We start from the raw sequence: 17,830 nt of genomic DNA on the forward strand, positions 1-17,830 counted from the left end.
AATCGCCCGTGCTTTCTGGGCAAGGGAAGTTTTTTCCGGGTTTGGTTTTGGAAGAACCGAGGGATTAGTCTCCTGTTCCGATATCCGTGGGCGAGGCCCCGAGTGAGAGGACCCTGCACCGTGCAAGGAGTGCTACTTCCGCTGCTAGCACCCCTGAATCCGCCGTTGCGTAGAGAGGGCAGGGATCTTTCACATTTCTTCATCTCTTGCTATATCCCAATTTGCATGCCTAGCAGCATTCTCAAAACATGTGGGTTCATTATCTTGCGCAACCTTTGCCATACATGCATAATATAACCATCATATATCAATCTTTGAATAAAGTTTTTTACCCTATTTGACCTGCATAGTCCTGGATCTATCCTTGGTGTCCTTGTCTACCTTAGCCTTCCTTGCACTAGGATAACTAAAATCCCAAACTCCTTGTTAAGGCTCTAGTGTGAGCCACTAGACTCTCCATCAACAAATGAATGCCCTGTTGAAATGTCAAGCATACCAATGGTGGGCTCATCGACCTTATCTTTTTCTTTATGTTGTGATGCACCTCCTGAATTTGTAGGATTGACATTCTGATGTAGCCTACCACTCCATGGTCTATCAATAGACCCACTACGAGAGAACACTCTCGGTCCACTCATCATTGACTGTGATTGTTCACCTCGATTTTGTGCAACCACCTGTTCCTATGCATCAGCCCCCGTGAGGGAACATCCCCTATGTCTACAAGAGCTAAGTTTTGGATGAAGCTCCTTGGGGTGGTCATTCCTAACCACAATCGAGTAGGCTTCACCTCCCATTCCTCTACTTCGAGGTTGACCACTTGGGCCATGTTGACCATGATTTTTCTCTGCCAAAGCTTAGCTTGCCTCGCTTTGGTCTCTTGTTGGGCAACTTGTTTCATATTATCATGGTCCTTTTTGTGTTATTTTTTATTGTGGATGGCTATTAAGGTGGCTTGAGTGAGAGATCCATAGTAGCATTTTAGTTTGCTACTGTTGAAATAACTAGCCATTCTGACACCTTCAAGTGTCTCGATGTTGCGTATCGGCACCTCCTAGGGTAATCTGAGTGACCAAGAAGGGTCATAAGCCTCTCAGCTTAAGCTTCTTTTTGTGTTTCTTTGTACTGAATAAGAGCACCATGTTTCCCTCGTTCATTTTTTTTGTCTTTACACTAGTTCGTTGAACCATTGCTTGCGCCTTAGCTTCTCGATCATGCTGTATATTGCTAAAAGGTGTGTTTCATTGAGCTTTTCAAGCTTAAAAAGGCAAAACCCTAAGATATTTTTGATGAGTTTCTCTTGTATGACGATGCGTAAGTTGGGGACCAAGAACTTCATTGGCATGACCGCTTCAGTACCATAGGTTAAACTGAAGGGGGTGGCATTAGTTTGCTACCTTGTAGGAAGTTCTATAAGCCCAAAGTGCTGCTAGCAACTTTTGTTCCCAATTGTTGCGGTTGGCCTCCACAATTTTGGTCAGAATGGCACACAAAATTTTGTTTGTGCATTTTTCTTGGCCATTCGCTTGTGGCTAATAAGGGGAGAACTTTCTATTAGTGAAAGGAACTCTTGCAAGATGAATTGGATTACCTCATTAATGAAATGTGTCCCATTGTCACTGGAGAGCTTAAGGGGACAACTGACACATGTGATGACTGATTCGTAAGGAATTCGGCTATCGATTGTGTATCAGCTTTAAGGGTAGACCCACTTAGTGCAATAGTCCATGGCAGCAATTATATATCTACCGTATGTTGGACTGATGGGTCCAATTAAATCAATGCCCCATTTATCAAATGGTTGCAAGGATACTACAGGATTCAGGGGCATACTATCCTTATTAAAGCGGGGGATTGCCACATGTTGGAACTCATTGCATCGTTTGACATACTCAGCTGCGTCTGCCATTAAGGTTGGCCAACATAACCCGGTTGTTAAGACCTTATGTGCAGTGATATCTGCAAAAAAGGGCCCATAGGCACAAGTAGAGTGAGCTTGTTCTAGAAGGAATACATATTTGTCTTCACGGACATGTCTAAGGACCTTTTCCTTGCCCTGCTTATAGAGTTGGCCTGCCAATGAGTTGGTAGGGGGCTGCCTATTTAATTAGGCGACGAGCATAGTCTTTGTTTAGGAGAGGATTCACTGGTAAGCCATTGGCTAAAAAGTGTGCTACCTCTTTGCCTCATTTAGGAATTAAGCATAGTTGGAACATGGCAACATCTAGTAAATCATATTGACTCCCACGAGCAGCTTGCTATTAGGGATCCGTGACATGTGGTCTACGAGAAAATGCTATGAGCCTTTCCTCACTATAATAATGAAGTCAAACTCAAGCAAAATGAGTAACCACATGGTGATTTGCTTGTCATACATGGCTTGTTTACTAGGCATAGAAGAGCTTGGTGGCAAAACTTTATAACCGTGTGTAGACCATAGCCAACTCCTCTCTCTCAGTTGTGGTATAATTTCTTTCAGCATCATTGAGTTGGCAGCTAGCAAAGTTGATGGAAAAATCCATCTTGTGTTCACCTGGTTGGGCCAGCACACATCCAATACCAAAAGCGGAGGCATGGATGTAGACATGAAAGATAACATTCCAATTTGAAGTATTCCTTATAGGTGGTGCACATTAAATGCCGGAAGGTGCTAGGGGCATTAGTTAGCACCAAGGGCATGACACGATATGTATATGTGCCCCATTTGGTAGGCGAAGGCTATTTTGTGTTGATCCCTGGAGGCCATTGAAGGTTATCAGTAAAGCTGCATTCAATTCATCTCCTTCGAAGTACTCTCCAAGCTTATTGACTCTCAGACTGTGGGGGTGTTAGTTATTTCATGGGGTATAACGAGTTCATCTTCCTCAAACTCATTAGAGATATGTGGTTCCATGGATTCGTGCATGCCTGCCCCTAGGCATCCTTTCATCCACTCCTTCAGATCTTTCCATTAACCTGGGCTACCTTGAAGCAAGGTGTCGATAGGGATCTAGATCTGAGAGGAAAGGAAGAAAGAGAGTCCATCAATGTCTCTAGGAGCGGAGGTAGATCCATGAGGAAGATTGGTTTGGCTTAATCTTGACCTTTTCTAAGTGTACAAAATTTGGATAGGGATTTTGGTATCCATTCCTTTAAGGTGATCATTGTCAGGCAAAAATTTGAAAGGTGTCTTGGGCTTGTGTACATATGGGATGCATGGCATGTGAAAGACTTTGCCCTGAATGCCTTGGCAGATGTACAGGGTGGATGGTTTGGTAGTAGGCTAGTACATCCATGTTTTTTTTTTGGGAGCAAGTGCTTGAGATTGGAAGTTTTTTTTATTTGCAGCAGTGTGTGTGGCCTTGAGGAAAGTTGGTCTCCAATATGTGGAAAGCTTGCGGAAGGCTTTTGATGGTGGCAGCTCTAAAGGGTGTGCTGACGATGGCAAAAGGGCAGCTTTTGCATTTTTTTTGGAAAGTTATGGACGCCGCACGTAAACCTGAAGCACAAGGGGATGTAGAAAGCCCTCTTGGCATCGTGGCCATCTTCCAGGGCCTTCGAGATATCAAGGTGGCTGGCGAAGACCCTGTCCACCTGCTGGCCTACTATTTGGATGGCAGCTTCACCAAGCATGAGAGAGAGGATCGCCAAAAAGAGGTGAGGGTTGCCTTGGTTGCTGTCTGAGTGGAGTGTGGTGCCGGCTAAAGAAAGGAGCCGCTTCCATACCACAGGTGGTGAACAGCACTGAAGCAGAGGGGCCCTCTGAGTGGAGTGTGGTGCCCGCTAAAGAAAGGAGCCGCTTCCATACCACAGGTGGTGAACGGCACCGAAGCAGAGGGGCCTCTTAGCACGCGAAACTGCAGCGAAGAGAGTGAAGGGGCTGTAGAGGGGAGCCGCCCGCAACCAAAAGTTCACTGTGAAGGTGGCTGCTTTTGGATGTAGAGAGTCCAGGGCTGTGGGCAGCGAAAGAGGGAGAGAGTGGCTGGGTTTTTAATGGTGTGGTTGGCTGGAGCTCTGCTATTGGCGAGACAGGTGGGCAAGACAGGCTCGGATTGTTTTGGGTCGCCGGTGGTAGCTGAAGAAAAGAGGGCTGTGGACAGGCGAAGAGAGAGTGCCTTGGTTTGTCGTGTTGGCGCAGCTGCAGGCGGACAGAGAGAGGGGCTGGTACTGTGTGGAGGCTGCCGCCTTTGGATGTTGCCGTCTCATTGCAGGAGGAAAGTAGTGTTGCTTTTTTTTGATAGGTTGGCTGTGGTGGCTGGTAGCGAGGAAGAGGAGGGACTAGAGAGTGACTGGGTTTTTGTGTGTGTGGTTGGTGCAGTCATTCATCTTTTCTGCAACACAAATTTACCAAAAACAACACTCTTGTTTAACCTGCACAAACTGATGTATTCTGTACAGCGATACTATACTGCACCCAAATTGTCACAACCAGTGACTTCAATTTGCATACATACACCCAATGGCAATTTGAGACCTCTTTGCCGTACACACAATGTCTGCACAACCAATCGCACTTTCTACAGTTCCAAAAATAGAGTTTTGCACAGAATCAAAACTTACCCACAATGCTCGTGAATGCCTACGAACTAAAAAGCGAAGGTCCAGACACGCCCAAAACGCATTTTCAACCCAAAATATTTAGTCCAATGGACATTATATTTGCCTTGTGGCTTTACTCCTGCAAAGAAATCTTCTCAATCGGAGTTCATTTTCCAGTAGAGCTCCCGATAAAAGGGTGTAGTAGCCAACACAAAAGGGGAAAGAGTAGATGAAGCTCTTACCCTTGTACCGCTTCTGGTGCTTCTCTTGCTTGCCGCTCAACCCTATGAGCCAGGCTCGGATACCATGAAAAGATGTAAGGGGAAAGAGCGCTTGAGCTCTTGCAAGCACATATACACTCACACAAACCCTAGAAGAGGACACACAAGGTGAGAGGCTGAAAATTCTTCTTCTTCTTCACACAACAAAAGAGGGAAAAGAGTTCCCAGGACCCCTAGCCGGCACTTCAAGAAAAATTCAAGGTAGTCACACCACTTACACACCCAATATGAAATTTCCTTTTTCATCACAGATTCGGTTGTCTTTAAAACAATCTTTTAATGAAATCGCCTTTTTCGTCTCACAGCAGATTTGATTGTCTTTAAAGCAATCTTTTAATGAAACCATAGTATTACTGATCATAATCCCCCAAAATATCTAGTCCGTTGTTTTACAAAAATATTATCTGGACTCTCCGTTGAAGACCAGGTAGTCAACCAATGAGATCCAATCTTAAATTCCAGTTCACATAGATAATTCCTTTCCTCCAGTCCATCCATATCTTCCTCAACATACGCATGGGTGTCCTAGCAACCACGAGCACATGCATCACCTCATCATAACCCTCTAGGATCCTACTTAGGTGTCCTAGCACTTCACTCAAGGATCGCTTCGTCGGTCCTCACCCATCATACTAGAAGCGCACCATTTTAAACATACCGACACTGCACGCTTTGCCGCGCGAGGTGACGACTCCCCCAGCTATTGCAATGAATCTCTCCTTAGTTAAATCATAAGCCAAATGCTTCCTCTACCATTCTAGCATAAAATAGTCCTTTTCAAAAAAACAGAGTTTCTATGCAAGTAAGAATTTTCCATTTTTGAGTTTAATTCCGCAAAACCTTTTTTCTCACAAACCGGATTCTCTTAATGAAAATCATGAATCTCATAACAGGGTAATCTACCCATCAATTTTAATGAATTCCCAACTCATTTCTCGATGATTTCGGTCTAAATTCAGTCGGTAGTTTAATCTTCGTATTAAAGATTTGGAATTGGTCATGAGGTTTTGCTTGATTCAGATTTGAGAGATGGGAAAGTATCTTACTGGCCCACCATACTCATGGTTGTGGTCTAACCATAAATTACTCGGTTTAATCCTAACTTTGATTCCTAAGGATTTTTCTTCTAATTAATTGAAAAATTTACGGTGACTTCCAACCGTAAGGAAAAATTCTAACTTTATGAAAATTCATTCCTTCCTGGCCACAATAGAATTAAAAAAATAGTTCTATTTGAGAATAACAGGATTTTCTAAAAATAACTCTTCTTCCAATAATCCAATTGTGACTATATATCATTTTATTAATTTATCTGTTTAGAAATATCTTAAAAATTCTTTTCATGAATTTGATCCTCAACCTTAATATACCAAAATTTCCTACATGAAATTATGGAGAAAACTTCTCTTTTAACATCAAAATTAATTTATGCATTTTTCTACTTAAAATACAATGAAAATTCTTCTATTAAATAAATAATAATATCCATATCTTGGAATATACCGAAAATTCCCCTTTTAACATTTAAATGTTTGAATCTTGAATATCGTGGGAATTCCTCTTTTTACATCTAAATTTTTATGCATGAAAATAAATATATCAAAAATTTCTCTTTTCTCTAATTAAATAAATATGCATAAATACTATAAAAGTATTTTTCATAAATATGATAAAAATCATTCTTTTAGCATAAAATATCTATACCTAGAATATGATAGGAATTCCTCTTTTTGCTTTATTTAAATTATGCATAAAAATAAGATTTATCTTTTTTCTAGAAACTTTTGCCGCCATAGCTTCGCTGTAATTACTGAGAATGTTCAATTTTCTATTTTAAAATGAATACCTTTAATGGAAATATGATTGGAACTCTTCTTTTAAACTAAAATTAAATTTTGAATTTATAACATAATTATAATCATAATTATAAGCATAATTATGAATAAATGTCGTGATTATTCTAAAATAACCATTCCTCATTTCTAAAAATGTTAGCATAACCCTCTTTCAATTTAGAATGAGTTGATATGATTTTTATTAGTCAAAATCAAGCTAGAAAGACTTAACCATTATTTTTACTAGATTAAAAATCATGAAAATATCTAATCTCTTTCTCTAGCTTATCAAGCCTAATGCTTTGATAAAAATAAAGAGATTATAATTGAGAATCATCCTTCTAGCAAGGATCTGATTAATCTTTCCAAAAGAGAGATTTTCTTAAAGGAAATATTATAACTAAGCGTAAAGACTAGCATTAATCTAATTAAATATTATGAATCATTGGAGAACTTGATTTCAAGAGAAAACCATTCCATTGAAAGCTTCTCAAGCTTTAGAGGGGTTGAGAAGAAGAAAATCATTGAGAGGAATAGAAAAAAATCATTAAATTAGAGCTTACCCTTGATTTTGGCTTGATTCTTTGGAATGTATTCAGAAATATCTCAATTCTGAACTATCTCTCTCTAGAATATTTCCTCTCTCTAAGCCAAAACAAGAGAAAATAATATTTTCTTGCATTCTGAAATAGGGGATGATTACAGCGGATTGAGATGAGAGCTTATACATCTTTTAGGGCTGAGGAGGAATCTTACACTCAAGGAAGAAAACCTTAAAGATCAGTAAGGGAGACTACCGTGTAGTTGTTCAAAGTGGTTCAGAAGACGCCACGACAATACGTGACAGGCATCAACCTCTTTGTCAGAAGAGGAAGATTTGATACGTGCAGCCGCTCAAGCCCGAGAGCCAACTCGGTGGGTCACTCATAAATATGTAAGCATAGCATGTGGGTTCAACAGAAGGGATTTTAAAAATCCCCTTTTTTAACACCTTTTTTACATACAAAAGGGTACCATTTAAAGGAGGTATTTACAGATTGAATAGAAAAAGGATGTGATTTATTCATAAAAAAATTCATAGATAAGGGGTTTTTAAAATACTCCTTGAACGCACATGGTATAGAGGGTTTACACATAGGGAACCCCTTGAGAGAGCCAATTGATGCTATCTATATCCCAAAGAAGCTTGCTGAATATCCTTACCCCATCAAGGAGAAAGAAAGATTACTAGCAACCCAAGCATTGGTCTCACAGAATGCCAAGCACAAATAGATGACGAGCCTCCTATTGCCTACCTTGAGCCTTGCCCATTGGTTTCCAATATGAGACTTGTGGAAGATGCTTAGGTATATTCTAAAGAGCACCTAGACATGCCACCTCCACAAAAGCCAACAGAAATAGCAGAACCCATTGCAAAAGCTACCCCGCACTTGGGAGACTAGGTAGCATAATATCTCAAAGATATGGGGGATGATTGTCGGAAATTCCAGACACAGAATCACCTGCCTCTATAGCTATCCATCCAACAGCCTTGGAAATACTAACACCAACGGCGGGGGCACCACCAGCCACCACCGGCTGGTGGTGCCCCCGCCGGCTGGAAATCCAACAGCCTTGGAAATACTAACACCAACGGCGGGGGCACCACCAGCCACCGGCTGGAACACTTCTCTCACAATTCACCACACCACCCACACGAGAAAGACAACACAAAACAAGGGCACCATAATCAAAGTAAACACCCGGCAAACACATACACTTCCACTGTGTGCATGACGAGGTAATCGAAGGCTAGCACAAAGTGCGCTGTGAGAGTGTAAACCCGTGGACTACACCACCAAACACGTCAATCACGCCTTTTCCTGCAAGTCAGCACATACAGGATACCATCACACAACCATAACTAGATACATCACCAGTATCATCCATCCCTGAATTCCCAACCAACACTTCATACAAGCTTCTTCCAATACAGAAGCTTTTACTCACACAACCATACAAACACTCTGGCTTGGATTTACTGACAAGGGAATTCAACCACAGCCTCACTGCCTCTGGAATTACAACCTTGCGTCTGACAACTAAGCCTCTTTAACCACAAACACATCAACACTTTGACCTGGATACATCACATCCTCCATCGGCACATGATCCACTGCATCTGCAACAACGGCCCTCTCATCTCCTTTTCAACCGACGATGCTCTCTGTCCCCTCTTCTGCAGTTGGCGGAGTCTTCCTCTCTCTCCTTCGCTGCAGTTGGAGCCACCAACCGTCGTGGAGCCTCAACAAGAAACCTGGTCACCACAGCTATGCAACCATCTCTGTCATTACCAGCCACCGTCAGCGCTAAAAACAAAAGCCACATGCTTCTGTCATAGCCAGCGCCCAAGCCAGCCCATCTCTCTGTCTGGTCGCCATGTTGAAGAGAAGCTTGACAAGAAGAACAACTTCCATGCTTGGAGGTTTAGATTGAAAATTTTCCTAATGGGAAAAAGTTATTGGGACTACATTGAAGGTGAACATGAAGAGGCACCCGAGATTAATCCAACTGCTTTGCACATGTAAAAGAGTTCAAGGATTAGAATCAAGGAGCAAGGAAAGTCATGTATTAGCTTTCTATTAGTATACACGACACCATGATTGGGCATATATAGGATGCCAAGTCACCTAAGGAGGCATGGGTCACCTTGGTGAAGCTATCTAAAACTACCACCAAGGCACAAAAGATTCAGTTTAAGAATGAGCTTCATACTATGGAGAAGAAGAATATGTCTGTGAATGATTATGCTTTGAAGATCAAGGGCATTGTGGAATCCCTTACATCAATTAGCATTTCTATTGATATGATGATAAGATGGAAGTGTGTCTACATGGTCTCGAGCCACAATACAAGGCTTTCAAGATGTCTTCAGACTATTGATATGATGATAAGAGATGGAAGTGTGTCTACATGGTCTCGAGCCACAATACAAGGCTTTCAAGATGTCTATTGAGACTCAGGAGAACATTTCCAACTTCATAGATTTGTTGTCAATGCTGATCATTGAAGAGAAGAACTTGGCTGAAGACCAACAGCCTTCACAAAAACAAAAATAATTCAGAGAAGTAGGCTAGAGAACGAGGTAGAGGTCATGGACGTGGCTAAGGTGGTGGCTAATCAGAATTATGGTTAGCAAAGCAGCAACAGTCCCAAGATTCACAACAACAACACACATGTGGAAGAGGTAATTTTAGAGGTAGGGGGAGTCAAAGAGGTTGTGGTAATTGGAAAAGGTAGCATAATAATACATGAGGGTGTTTTTACTATCGTAAGCTTGGACATGTGTAGACAGATTGCTATAAGAAGTAGAGTGACATACGAAATGGAAAAGAGCAACAAAACAACTATGTGTCCTCTAGCAGAAATGATGAGGATAATGAGAGGTTGTTTGTTATGCAACATGTAGTTAATGCTATGTCTAGAAATGATATAGCAACATGTAAGGATGATGTATGGTATGTTTATTCAGGTACTTCAAACCACATGACAAGTCATGGTGAGTGGTTCGAGGAAATGAAGAGTCTTGAAAGACCAAGTTTTGTTGAAATAGGGGATGGCACTGCTCATCCGATTTCCCATGTTGGGGATGTGTCATTGTCCATGCAGGATGGTAAGGTGAAGTACCTTGGAGATGTACTTCATGCTTCAAACATTACAAAGAATCTGGTTTCTATTGGCCAGATGATTGAGCAGGGTTTGCAGGTCCGGCCGATTTAACCCTTACGTGGGGGCTGCTATGTAGAAGACTTTAAAGATAAGTGCAGGTTGGTTACAAAAGGTAACAGAGTGGGCAGAATGTTTACATTGAACGTAAAGATGCCTGAAGTGAGTGCTACAATACTTGCAAATGGTTCAGGAGTTATTGCAGATATAGACATTTAGCATAAGAGAATTGGGCATGTAAGTGTGCAAAGAATGAAGTCTATGTAGACTAAAGAAATTGTGATAGGACTGCCTAAGTTTAAAGTTGAAGGTATGTCAATTTGGAAAGCATGTCAACAGAAATGTGAGGAGGAATGTACTAGATGTTGTGCATTCAGATGTATGGGGTCCTACAAAGACTATGTCTATGGGTGGCTGCAGGTACTATGTAACATTCATTGATGACCACACGAGGAAAGTGTGGGTGTATTTCATGAAAGAGAAGAGTGAAGTGTTCACTCACTTTTAGAATTTCAGAGTGATGGCTAAAAAATAGACAGGAAAGAAATATGAAGTGCCTAAGGTCAGATGGAGGGGAAGAATACTTCTCCAATGAGTTCTCTGAATTCTTGTTTACGAAAGAATGACATTCAGAGACAAATTACATGTAGATACACTCCACAACAAAATGGAGTTGTTGAGCAAAAAAACAAGCACATTGTAGAGATAGCATAAGCATTGATGGTAGAGAACAATATGCCGCATAGCTATTGGGTTGAGGCTGTATCTACAATAGTTATATCATGAATAGGACTCTTACTATGCAGCCATACATGATGTAACGCCAGAGGAGACGTTTACTGGCAAGAAACTTGATTTGTCTCACTTGAAAGTTTTTGGATATATTGCATATGTGCATGTGCAAGATGAGTTGCGTACTAAGATGGATCCAAAAGTAGAACAATGTCTTGATTTTTCACTAGTCCTAAATATTGATCAATTTTACACTCTTTTAGAGACATTGAAGAGAAATGGTTTTAGAAATTTTACAAAATAAGCATAGTTCTAAACTTCTTTTAAAAAATATACATATTGCTAATTTAAAGGTGAAAAAATTTTCACTTTTCATGTCAAATAACAAAATGAAAAAAAACAAGGTCAATAGATCTAATATTCTTTAAAACTACTAATAATTCATGCGTGTCTATGTAATGTATAATACATTCTTTACTTAGAATTACAAAAATGTACTTTTTCTTCTCCAAAAATTTAACTTAATCCTAATAATTGTAACTCATCTAATCATTGAATTAGAGCATATATTTGATATTAAGATAAGTAGGTATATGGAGTCCATGGTCATAGAAGAGGCTTATTTTAAGAAACAATTTTTGTAGATTTCAGATAGAAAAAACAACAATCCAAACAGTCAAATTATAGATGGTAGTGAGTGCTACAATTTATCAATTTACTTTATTTTGATCTAACAGTTTGATTTAGAGTTATCATGTTTATTGGGTATTCCCTTGAGCAAAAGGTATATAGATGCTACATGTGAATTGAGGATAAGCAGGGATGTTGTATTTGATGAGATGAGTAGCTGGTATGGTGCTAAAAAACATGCTATAGGGGCTAATGTAAGTGGGAATGTGGTTGCATAGAATGCAAGTCAGCAAAATCACAGTCATTGAGTGGACCAAGAGAGTACTCGTCCAACGGTTTTGTTGATAGAGTATGGAGTGGCAGGCTACATCATAATACCAATCCTAAAAATGTAGTTGGTACATCATATAAAGGCAAGGAGAAAGGGACTAATGTAAGTGGGAATGTGGTTGCAGAATGCAAGTCAGCAAAATCACAATCATTGAGTGGACCAGGAGAGTACTCGTCCAACGGTTTTGTTGATAGAGCATGGAGTGGCAGGCTACATCATAATACCAATCCTAAAGATGTAGTTGGTACATCACATAAAGGCAAAGAGAAATTGGTTGAGCCCCTTGGTATGCCTGATATTTATGCAGGGCATGCTCTTGTTGATGGAGATTCTAGAGCCCTTCGATGTACCAAGTTGTGCTATCCTAGAGATGATCCTTGATAAGGAGCTTGGGATTCTAGTAATGAGGACACTTGGTGTGAAGAAGTCTATGTAAGCCATGAATGCAAAATTATGAAGATCTGGAAGAGTCAAAAACCTATGTAGAGGTTGACTTATGATGGGTATGTGGCACATCACTATGCTTATATGGAAAAAGTTGTGCAAGTTGTCGGAACCCACATGTTTTGATGAGGCTATTGGAAATGTGTGTTGAGAGAAATCTATGAATGAGAAGATGGATGCATTGTATAGAAATGAGACTTGGGATTCGGTGTCATTGCCTGAAGGCAAGAAAGTTATTGGCTGTAAGTGGGTGTATAAGGTGAAACATAATAGTGATGGTAGCATAGAAATGAGACTTGGGATTCGGTGTCATTGCCTGAAGGCAAGAAAGTTATTGGCTGTAAGTGGGTGTATAAGGTGAAACATAATAGTGATGGTAGCATAATCAGGTACAAGGCTACATTCGTAGCCAAAGGATATGTGCAAACACATGGGATTTATTATGAGGAGACATTTGCCCCAGTTTTGCAAAGATGGTAACTATGAGAGTTATGATTGCGGTGGCTACAACTAAAGACTGGTTTTTACATCAGATGGATATAAAAATGTGTTCTTGCATGGTGACTTACAAAAAGAGGTGTATACGGATCATCCACTAGGTTTTGAGGATACAAGTCACCCAGAGTATGTATGTAAGCTTCATAACACTTTGTGTGGGGGGCTGAAGCAAGCTCCATGAGCATGGCATGACAAGATTACTATGAGTATCTTGTCACTATTGGTTTTCATATGGTAGATGCTTATCACACTTTGTATGTGCACAAGAGTGATAAGGGTATTGTGATCATCACCATATATGTAGATCATATATGTAGATGATCTTATTGTTGGATGACAACTTGAATGAGGTTGAGCATCTGAAGAGTCTTCTCAAAAGGAAGTTTGAGATGAAGGATTTGCGAGATCTGGGCTACTTTTTGGGAATTGAGGTCATTCACACACCTGAGGATATTTGGCACTCACACAGAGACAGTATGTATTGGACATGTTGTCCAAGTATGGGATGGCTGATTATACTTAGACATTCTCGGTGCCATTAGATCAAAATGGCAAGCTTAGTGTGGATACAGGTTATGTGTTGGGAAGGATCCCACTATGTACAAGAATATTGTGGGGAGTTTGATCTATGTCACGATGTTTACTTTGCTCATAGCCAAAAAGTTTTTTGCACAGGAAATTGTGTCACAGGAACTATCATTTTAGATGACTCCTACTCTTGTCAAACCAAGAAAATCCTCACATACACAAAACTTCAGTTAAAAAAAAAACACACATTCCTCTTAGATCACTACTACATTGTATCTACACTCAAGACACTGTATATGCAAAGTACTGGAAACAGGAATAAGACAGATAGACTGACAAACTGCATCTTGCATTCTGAAATCCCCCACATAGCTACACAAAAAATCTACCAAGAACCATATTCATGTCTAACTGCCAAGAACTACCCCATATATAAAGACTCTAAAGACTCCCACAACTTCTAACTTCCAAGATCCCAAAAGTCATCAAAATAGACAAACGTCAAAAATAGACTAAAGACCTTACATATGATAAAAGTAATTCCTCCTAAGGTCTAGCCTAAACACCTAGCACAGCTCGGTGGCTTGAGCCAAAGGCTGACATCGGCGGACCCACAATCCCTTGATCCATAAACTAGATAGGCAAAGAATCTTGCAAAGATAAAACAAAATCAGCATAAACGCCATCAGAACATCCTCCTCTTTGAAATCTTACATATCTACTGACTTTCCATTTGCAACATAATCCTCCACTTATTTCTGAGACTAATCTGCTGCACTACTGCATTTTTGCTGATCTGACTTCCTACCTTGACATTGAAAACATGCTTCCTTCACATTTTGAAAATTAAACCATACTCCCTTGTCAAACAGAATGAAAGAAACCTAATTGTCAAATCAGATAACACTTCCAGAATACTTGAAAATTCTGCATCATAACTCTGCCTTGAATCTGATCTAATCCTCCACACCTGTTTTGACATAATCAAATTTGTAAAACCTGCTTTACATTCATCAAATATCTGCACTTGACATCCTCCAAGTTGAATGCTATCAAAACAACCTTTGTCAAATAAATCTAAACCCAAATCTGCCAAATAGGCAATTTGATCACCAACTTTGTTCACAATGAAAACATCTTGAAAGCTAGATTGAACATTTCTCATCAACATCAGAGATTCAGATACTTTAAAACCAAAACTTCAACCCTTGACAACTTTTGCAACTTCCCTCATAAGAGTTTGACATTCCGTTTGAATACTCCAGAGAATCAAAATCACTCTCAATCAACTTGTGTAGGTTTATTTGGCCATCTGCTATGAAAATGTGACACCAATATGCAAGAAACCTACTGAGATGTATACAAACCAAGTTTGCTCTGAAATCTGAAAATTCCATAAAAATCAAGAAAATAATTCGCATATAAGCCTCTGGAATCCTCTAAACCTGTTTAGATGTGATCTGATCCACAAACCATTAAAACTGATCACTATGCATCCTATAATGCATTCTTCGTTGCCCAATCAGCAACTTCAAAGTTTGCAACACATGAAAATCTGAATTTTGACAACCCTTCAGCCACATCTGACAACCCATTCTGTAAGAATCCACTTCTATTGGCTCATCAGCTTTAAAACACACATCCTCTGACTAAAGTATGTTTGGGTTGACAACAACCTGTCCCACATCTCGTTTAGAATGCACATCCATCGAGCTAAAACATGAAATTGCTTCATCCTGCATGTCAAACATTATATGCTCAGCCTCCAAACTTGTCAAACCTGCTTTATACTCTTCAATGACTTGCTCTTGAGACAATCCCCCTGCTCAATCTGATCGTTTTGACCTTTATCGAATTCAACCCAATTCAGTCCAAAACAAAAAGCAATCCACTTGTTCAAATTCTTTGCATTTGAAACATCTCCTTGTTGAATATCAACCTGTGACATCAAAATATGTCCTTCAAAACATTCAAAATCAAAAATCTGATTTTCGTGATCATCGGCAACATCAGACACAATGGTCTGACTTTTTACTTGAATTCGTAAACCATCACGATCAGCATGTGTAAGCTCCTGTAAGGTTTGTTCAGCACATTGGGTTTCTAAGTTCAAAATCTGTTTATGGGATTCATGTATCGATCCCGCAACATCTTCCAACTGCAAATTCTCTTGTGTAGATATGTTGATAGAAATTCCACAGTCATCACTGCATGAACATACTCTAGTGGTAGATTAGGGGTATCTAAGGGCTCTTTGAGGCTCTCTTGGTCAAGCTCCTTTTGCACCTCCTTCTCCACCATCTTTGGTACTCCCACTTGATGACTTTCAAACTCCATGCCAATCAAAATGTCATCATCATCACTTGACTCCCCTTTAAACTCATCCGCATATGCATCTCTCAACTTCTCACATGCTTCCCAATGCTTTTCCTACTAGAACATGACTTTCGCCTGTCTCCTTTGTGATCAGCTAACCATTCATATGCACTCTCCAAGAAATCCTCAAAGTCATCTAACCTTCCCAATGCATTCTTCATTTCCTCCGAAGCTGATGCTGTATGCACTTTATGGATAATTTTATGAAACTTTGTGCATAGGTCAACCATACACCATTTCCTACATGCATCTCCCTTTGAGCACTCATCAATTGCACACGGACAATACTCTACCTCATGCTTTCGACTCATGTAAACCTCACATTTTTTCTTCTTCTTCTTACCCCCCATGACACACTCACATAATTAAAATACAACAATCATATTCAGCCCTCAAGAAAGATGCACCACACCAAACTGAGACCCATTAAATTTGCTAAACGGAGAGCCACGGATGTTGTACCGGGATCTGCAAAGTTCATTTAATTGGCCACTTAAAAATGATTGAAATATTTTAAATTGATAATATTATGATTTCTCCTTGAGAAAATTACTATAAAAAGTTACCTTCTGGCTACAAAGCAGATTCAATCTACAAATTAAATGTCATCTGTGATTCAGATATTGTTTTTGACTGCAGAACTGACTACAAATTCAAACTTCTGTCTACAAATCAGATGTGTTGACCCTCTGACTCCAATTTCATCACCTCGTTCTTGATTCCAATCATCTTCTGCTTGCTGCAACCCTTGCCGTGTTACTACTGATCTTACAAAATAAGAATATGAAGACTATTGTGAATTCTCTAGAATGTATTATCATTCAGCATCTGACTTCCAAGAAATCGTAACTACCATCGTAACTGTTGCTCGTCTTCTTGGCACTCATCCCCCTTACAGAAGAAAGCAAACTCGACCTTGACATTGCATCACAACACCGTGAACGCTCACAAATTTGACTGCTGCTGAGATTTGCATTAACAAATTAGAATCCATCTTCAAATAAAAATCTGCCTTCAAATCAGAATGTTTTTAGCACTCGCCATCAAAAGAAGACAATGAATTTGACCACCATGATGACTTGCCACAATCACTGTGAGATCGCCAGTGTTTACTTTGCTCACAGCCAAACAGTTTTTTGCACAGGAAATTGTCACACAGGAACTGTCATTTTAGATGACTCCTACTCTTGTGTCAGACCAAGAAAATCCTCACACACAGAACTTCAGTTTTAAAAAAAACACACATTCCTCTCAGATCACTACTACATTGTATCTACACTCAAGACACTGAATATGCAAAATACAAGAAATAGGAATAAGACAAATAGACTGACAAACTGCATCTTGCATTTTGAAATCCCCCATAGCTACATAGAAAATCCGCCAAGAATCATATTCATGTCTAACTGCCAAGAACTACCCCATATATAGACTCTAAAGACTCCCACGACTTCTAACTTCCAAGATCCCAAAAGTCGTCAAAATAGACAAACGTCAAAAATAGACTAAAAACCATACATATGATAAAAGTAATTCCTCCTAAGGTCTAGCCTAAACACACGATTAGCAGGCAAAATTTGAGTTACACTATTGTCTTAGAGAGCCACTTTATGTAGGTTCCGTGCAAACCACATCTTGATAGTGTGCGATGCATGCTTTGGGATTTGAGGGCCATTGTTGACTATGCATTGTTTTATGCAGCAGGTGTACCATTGGAGCTTTAAACACCATATTGGGGAATATGGGAATTCCCCACAAGTTTGGGACACATGGTCAAAAGTTTGGATTAACCATAACTTGAACACCACTAATCCAAAATGAGCGCTTTATAGCTCATTAGATTCCATTTTTCAAGCGCTTTCCAACGATAGGTCATATGATAGGGTTTTGAGAAACTTACAAACATGTTATCCATGTCCCCTTTTTTAAGTATTCAAAAATGGAAATTGGGA

This window comes from Cibotium barometz, chromosome 5, assembly GCF_041138505.1.
Source record: "Cibotium barometz isolate CiBa-2024 chromosome 5, ASM4113850v1, whole genome shotgun sequence".
NCBI classification, from domain to species: Eukaryota; Viridiplantae; Streptophyta; class Polypodiopsida; order Cyatheales; family Cibotiaceae; genus Cibotium; species Cibotium barometz.